Source organism: Portunus trituberculatus, chromosome 36 (assembly GCF_017591435.1).
Source record: "Portunus trituberculatus isolate SZX2019 chromosome 36, ASM1759143v1, whole genome shotgun sequence".
Classification (NCBI taxonomy): Eukaryota; Metazoa; Arthropoda; class Malacostraca; order Decapoda; family Portunidae; genus Portunus; species Portunus trituberculatus.
In genome coordinates, this window is record NC_059290.1 from 4,336,135 (window position 1) to 4,343,799 (window position 7,665).

Below are 7,665 nucleotides of genomic sequence, written 5' to 3' on the forward strand. Positions count from 1 at the left end.
ACACACACACACACACACACACACTAGACTAGAGAGATAATGAGGGCGTGAGGGAACCATTGCAGTCTTCCAGTAATGAGGGAGACGAAAGAGGAAGGAGAGAATCACATCTTCCTCATCTTACTCATCCTCCTCATTGTTTGCCCGCCGCCTCATCGCTCGGTAATGGCCCCATCAGCTGGACATTCATTACCACCCATTCACGCCCTTTCTCTCCTGCGCAGGTAACACGCAGAGACGCCCTTTGTCCTCGTGTTCAAGGTGAGGGAGGAGGAGGAGGAGGATGTGGTGATGGTGGTGGTGATGGTAGTGGTAAGGAATGATTCTTAATGCACACTCTTTCTTTCGTCTCTCGTTTCTCTCTCTTTTATTTCTCTCCTCCTTCTGTTCTTCCTCCTTTCCTCGTGTGTCTCTAATCTCTCTCTTTTTGATATGTCTTTTCCTTACTTGTCTTCTTATTCTTCGCTTTTTATTTTTTTTTCTTTCCTTTACTTTAATTTCCTCCTTCTATTCCTCTCTTTTTCGTTTTCTTTGTCTTTCTCTTTCCTCCAGCTTCTCCATTTCTCCTTCTCTTCCTATCATGTTTCTGTCAATTTCATCTTCTTCCCCATCTCCTTTTTTTTCTTCTATCATTTCTTTCTCTGTTCCTTCTGTCGCTGTTTATGTCTCTTTATCTTTTATTTTCTCTTCTTCCTCCTCTCCCTTTTTTCATTTGTCTTTCCCTTTCCTCCTGTTTATCTTTTTTTCTGTTCTTTTGTTATTTGCCTGTCTTCGTGTCCTTTTTTCTCTTCTTTGCTTATTTCTACTGTATCTGGTTGTCTGATCTCTTGCTTTTATCCTCTTTTATCTCTCTCTCTCTCTCTCTCTCTCTCTCTCTCTCTCTCTCTCTCTCTCTCTCTCTCTCTCTCATCTCCCTCACTCCTCTTCTCTCCCCTTTTAATCTTTGTCTCTTTGTTATTATCTCCTTGTCTACCTCTTCTTCGTTTTCCTACTCTTCTTCCTCCTCCTCCTGCTCCTACTTCTTCTCCTTCTTCTCCTCTTGCTCTTCGTCCTTCGCCCTTCAGACCTTCCCTTTAAATTGTCCCCGTGTTGACAGAGATACTAATGGCGGGCAAAAATAGTGACAACCTAATACGGATTATATTTTTATACTGCAGACACACACATACACACACAGACACACACACACAGGGGGAGGGTTCTTGATGTTCGTAAATGAAGACAATTGAGACGAATTGTGTTTACCGTCGATCGTGTGGAAGGAAAGACGCCATTTGTTAGATGATTTAATGGCTAGACTGACCTTTCCTGACCTTATGACCTTGCTGTGTGTTAGGGGAAGAGAGAGAGAGAGAGAGAGAGAGAGAGAGAGAGAGAGAGAGAGAGAGAGAAATTTGTTAGACTATGTATTAGTTTTTATGTTAGCTTATGTTAGATTGGTTTTGTTAGATTGGCTTGGTTAGGTTACGTTAGGTTAGGTTGGGTTAAGTTAAGTTAAGTTAGGTTAGGTTAGGTTAAGTTAGGTTAAGTTAAGTTAGAGTTAGAATTAGAGTTAGAGTTTGTGTTAGAGTTAGTTAGAGTTAGCGTTATATTTAGTTAGCGTTAGAGTTAGCGTTATATTTAGTTAGAATTAGATTTAGTAAGTTAGAGTTAGAGTTAGTTAGAGTTAGATTAGAGTTAGTTATAGTTAGCTACAGTTAGAGTTAGTTAGTTAGAGTTAGGTTAGGATAGGTTAGGTTAAGTTTCAGAAAGTAGTCTAATTTTTTTTTTCTATTTAGGTTTGGTTAGATTAGCTTTGTTACGTTATGCGATATTTGGTTTAGTTCGGTCTGGATTGATTTATAAAGCTTAGGTTAGGTTAGGTTAGGTTAGGTTGGGTTAGATTGGGTTGGGTTAGGTTGGGTTGGGTTAGGGTTAGGTTAGGTTAGGCAAGGTCACCACTCGTCAGTTTCACCAGCATCAGTTATCTTACACATTAAAAAGCCACGTGACAACATCCTCATCCCTCACCTCCTTTGCTTCACTGCCTAACACATGGGTTCCCAACTTTTCTATCGTTAATAACTCCCTGAGTTATAAGACCATCTAGTGTTATCACATGGAAGATGGAACTCAGTATGTAATGGTACTGCAAAGGATTTTATTAGATCAGCCATCTAAATACCCCTGGAAATCTTCTAATGAACTCCGTGTGGTTTTGCGCTATCAGGATGGCCACTGTCCATGAACTAACTTCATTAGATCTCTATGACGCTGAAGACGTCTATGCAGCATGTTTTGGTTGGCAATAGACAATCTCATTATCAGACTTTGATATTTAAGTTATGAAAGTAAACTCATTTACGGGGCTTCATATGTTCATGGTGCCTTGTAGTCTACTTACTAACCTAGAAAGAAAGTAAATATCATACTAACTTCGAGTTATCAATTGAGGAAAAAGTAATTTTGTTTTGTTTCGGGAATAGAGCTAGATGGTATATATATATATATATATATATATATATATATATATATATATATATATATATATATATATATATATATATATATATATATATATATATATATTCCTTGGTGGCCTCAAGCTTCACTACTAGTCGTCCACTTGCAGCGCCTCACACTAGGCAAGGGTAGCCATAAGCAAGAGATCAATGTCTACCCCTCACCAGATGATGCCGTGAGGGGCCCTAAAAGGGGTGATAAGGGCTCCTTGCATAGAGTCTGGTGGTGAATGGTGTGTACGGGTCCCATGCTTATAATGACAGCGGGCTGAACAACTCGCCATGAACGAGGGCACGCTGTGCGTCGTGAGCCAGGCACTGACAGTACCAGTGATCCTTTACGTTAGGTTAGGTTAGGTTAGGTAAAAAGGATTCACTTCATGACAGTGTTTGGGGAGTGGTGTGTGGCGGGTCATTGCTCATGGCGACCCATGTGAGGCATTGCAAGGTTGCATCGTCACTGCTCTCATAACCACGGGACTGGGGTTGACCCTTTCGGGGTGAAAAGTTTCGTCCCAGTACCTGTGTAGGTAATAATACTTTAAATAGTCTCGCCATCGCCGCACCGTTAGCCTCGATAAACGGATCGTTATCCTCGACAAACACATCTTTACCGTGGACACTGGAATCGCAACCTGTCGTGGAATCCCATTGTTAACGTGGACTCATTTTCCTTTGCGGCTTCAAGCTCACTGATTGTCGTCAACTTGCAGCGCCTCACACTAGGCAAGGGTCGCCTTAAGCAGTCTGCCGTGTCTACCGTCCACCAGATGATGCCGTGAGGGGCCTTTAAGGGGTGATAAGGGCTCCTTGCATAGAGTCTGGTGGTGAGTGGTGTACAGGACCTCTGCTTATAATGACACCGTGCTGAACAACTCGCCATGAACGAGGGCACGCTGTGCGCCATGCACCAGGCACTGACAATACCAGTGGTCCTTTACGGGGTGAAAAGGACTCACTGACAGTGTTTGGGGAGTGGTGTGTGGCGGGTCATTGCTCATGGCTACCCGTGTGAGGCGCAGTGAGGTGGCAGCGTCACTCTCGCACTCAAGGGTCTGGGGTGAACCCTTACGGGGTGAAAGGGTTCGTCTCAGTACCTGTGTAGGCAAGTGAACTTCAATTGCGTCGCAGTGAGGTGGCAGCGCCACTCTCCTCGCACCTAAGGGTGTGGGATGGACCCTTACGGGGTGAAAGGGTTCGTCCCAGTACCGGTGTAGGCAAGTGAACTTCAATTGCGGTGCAGGAAGGTGGCAGCGTCACTCTACTTGCACTCAAGGGTCTGGGTTGGACCCTTACGGGGTGAAAGGGTTCGTCCCAGTACCTGTGTAGGCAAGTGGACTTCATTATTGTGTCGTGAAATCGCATCGTGAAAACTGGAACCGCATCGACATCGTGGAAACCCGCATCGTTACCGTGGAAACTGGATTTGCATCTTGATCGTGGAAACTCGCATTATTATCGTGGAAACTGGAATGGCACCTTTATCTTGGAATAGCACCGTTAGACGCTGCCAATTAGGGTGTTTGGATCTTTCATTGATGTAGGCTGGGCAGCGCAGGAGGAAATTTTTATGCCTTTAGACTATAGGTCCTAACACATTTAAGAGTCTATCACCCCAAAGGATAGCGCACCCCTCACCTTTCCCACACACTGGCACACACCCTGACACACTCCCTGCACCTCCCACACCCTGACACACATCCTGTATTTCCCACATCCTGACACATCCTGTATTTCCCACATCCTGACACACATCCTGTATTTCCCACATCCTGACACATATCCTGTATTTTCCATATCCTGACACACATCCTGTATTTCCCACATCCTGACACACATCCTGTATTTCCCTCACCCTGACACACTCCCTGCATCTCCCACACCCTGACACACTTCCCACCCTGACACACTCCCTGCACCTCTCACACCTTGACACTTCCCACCCTGACACACTCCCTGCACCTCTCACACCTTGACACTTCCCACCCTGACACACTCCCTGCACCTTTCACACCTTGACACTTCCCACCCTGACACACTCCCTGCATCTCCCACACCCTGACACACTTCCCACCCTGACACACTCCCTGCATCTCCCACACCGTGACACACTCCTCACCGTGACACACTCTCTGCATCTCCCACACCGTGACACACTCCTCACCCTGACACACTCCCTGCACCTTCCACATCGTGACACACTCCTCACCGTGACACACTCCCTGCATCTCCCACACCGTGACACACTCCTCACCCTGACACACTCCCTGCATCTCCCATATCGTGACACACTCCTCATCCTGACACACTCCCTGCACCTCCCACACTCTGACACACTCCCCACCCTGACACACTCCCTGCATGTCTCACCCCGTGACACACTCTCCACCCTAACACACTCCCTGCACCTCTCACACCGTGACACTCTCCCCACCCTGACACACTCCCTGCATCTCCCACACCGTGACACACTCCCCACCCTGACACACTCACTGCATCTCCCACACCGTGACACACTCCCCACCCTGACACTACCTGCACTTCCCACACCCTGTCACTCCCTGCATCTTCCGCGTCCTGACACCCAGCTTGACACACTCCCACCCCCTGACACACTCCCTGCACCTCCCCCACCCTGACACACTCCTTCTCTCATCTCACCCACTCTGACACACTCCCTGCTCACCTCTCCCACCTTGACAATCCCACTCTTGACACACTCCCTCTCGCATCTGCCCACTTTGATAGACTTCCCTCTCACCTCTTCTGATACATTCCTCACATCCCCCACCGTGACACGCTCCTTGCGCCTCACCCACTCTGACACACTATCTCCCTCACCTTCCCCTCCCTGACACGCTACACGCACACTACTTTAGGGACACAAAAAAAATGGCTGCCCCTGGTGAGGCTCGAACTCACAACCCCGGCATGGCTCAGACACAAGAACTGTCGTATAAGTACCGTGCGCTAACCGATTGCGCCACAGGGGCATGCCGAGATATAGAACACATGTTTGGTTTTACTGGTCTTGATCTCTTCAGTAGCATGACGTGTTTTTACCATGATTTTTGCGTGTAATTAGACCATTTTATGGACATTAGGAAGGGTCTATGGAGCTCAGAAGATTAGTGGCCAGAGTCTTCATTGTTTTAATCCCCCAAAATAAGTTCATAAGTTCATAAGTTCATAAGTTATATTCATTCTGTTATTTGGTGACTTTTAAGCAGTATCAGATACATATGTTCGGGGTTAGAATTGTGAAGACTCTAGCCACTAAACTTTTGACCTCCATAGACCCTTCATAATGTAAGTAAAATGGTCTTATCATACACAAAAATCATGGAAAATGTGTCTTAGTATGGAAGGGGTTAAAATGTGATCTACACGTGGAGTGGCCGGCAGGTTTCACGGGAAAGCATGTATATTCACTTGGAAGAGTGGAGCCTGTGGTTCGCTGGCCGCTGCATCAAAACAAACAGTCAAGCTTGGTGTTTTAGTAGTAATATTGCTGTTTGATCGTGGTCTGGCTTCCTCAATGACCATGTACACAAACCATTTCCGTATTTATTTTCTTTTTTTTTATATGTTTTATCTATATATGTTATATAATGGAGAGAAAAAAAACAATAATAACCACAACAACAGCAATAGTAAAGATAAAAAATAATAATAATAATAATAATAATAATAATAATAATAATAATAATAATAATAATAATAATAATAATAATAATAAATCTCAGCAGGTGACAAAAGCAAGTTTCTAAATCAAACAAACGCGACGGGTAGTGGAAGTAGGTCCGTGTGTGTGCGCGTGTGCGTCCCTCAAGGTCACGGGGCAAGAGGTGGATAGGGTGGTGGGCTTGAGGAAGATTGGGGGGAAGAGTGCCAGGAATGCCGCAAGCCGTGCCAATGGGGAGTTATCGGAACTTTATAATTGTTCCTGTTATTCATTAATTTATTAGCAGAAAGCTATCATATTTGGTTTTGGTTTAGTATGGTACTAATATTTTGCTCTCTCTCTCTCTCTCTCTCTCTCTCTCTCTCTCTCTCTCTCTCTCTCTCTCTCTCTCTCTCTCTCTCTCTCTCTCTCTCTCTCTCTCTTATTCTCGATTATCCTCGCTTTCTCGGTAAAATTATCAACGCTTCTGTCGTGGATCGGTCTTTATTCTTGCTTACTGCTTCATCATCATCGCTACTCCTCTCCTCCTCTCTTGTCGCTTCCTCAATTTCATCACGCTCCTTTCTTCCTCGTCACACCAAGTATTTCTTCTCTTATTGTCTCGTCTTTCCATTGGTCTGTTCTCCTTTTCTTATACTGATATGCTCTCTCAGTTTTATTATCCACGCTTCTTCTTCCACTCCTCCAGTTTTCATTCATTGTTACTTATTACCCATTATCTATATTCTTTCATTCGATCATCCATTGTTAGCCTTCTTCATTTACTCTCAACTCATCTTCAGTCTTATCATTCACGTCTTTTATCACATCTCTTCAGTCCAAATCATCAAATTCTCTTCTTCATCAATCCTCCTTTCCTACGGCATTATTCGTTATGTGTCTTATTCTCTCCTTGGTTCAATTTTATCATGCACATTTTTCTCTCACATTCTTCCATCCAAATCATTAAATATCGCTTCTTCATAAACCTTACTGTTTTCCATAATCTTTCGTTTGGCTTCTCTTCCTCTCCTTGGTTCGATTTTATTTTGCACATTTTTCTTTTAAATCTCATTTATCCAAACCGTCAAATATTGCTTCTTCATAATCCCTCCTTTTTTCCCCTCATCTTTCGTTATGCTTTTCTTTCTCTCCTTGATTCAATTTTACAAAGCACATTTTTCGCTTACAACTCATCTATCCATACCATCAAATATTGCTTCTTCATAAACCATCAATTCTTCTTCATCTTTTTGCTATGCTTCTCTCCTTCAACCACGGATCAGGTGCGCAAGAGTCCTGCACACTACAAAGCCTCAACCCCAAGGACGAGAAGCATAATCTATTCAGGCTGGAAATCTTTACAACCGTGCGCGGGTTCACCGATTCAGGCATAAAACTGATGATTTATGGAAGCCGAGGGAACGCGTGGGAGACTTGAGGCGCAGCAAGCGAAGGGCAACGCAGACAAACTGGTTCCTGGTTCTAATGTTTAGTAAT

The 7,665-nt window shown here is 44.5% G+C and overlaps 1 non-coding gene across 1 annotated transcript; it reads right to left on the reverse strand.

The window, feature by feature from the left end:
- Nucleotides 1-5,398: 5,398 nt before the first annotated feature.
- Trnai-uau lies at nt 5,399-5,494 on the reverse strand. The gene is made up of 2 exons: nt 5,457-5,494; nt 5,399-5,434 (listed from the first exon to the last, which is right to left on the reverse strand). It is a non-coding gene; the product is annotated as a tRNA-Ile (tRNA).
- Nucleotides 5,495-7,665: the final 2,171 nt, after the last annotated feature.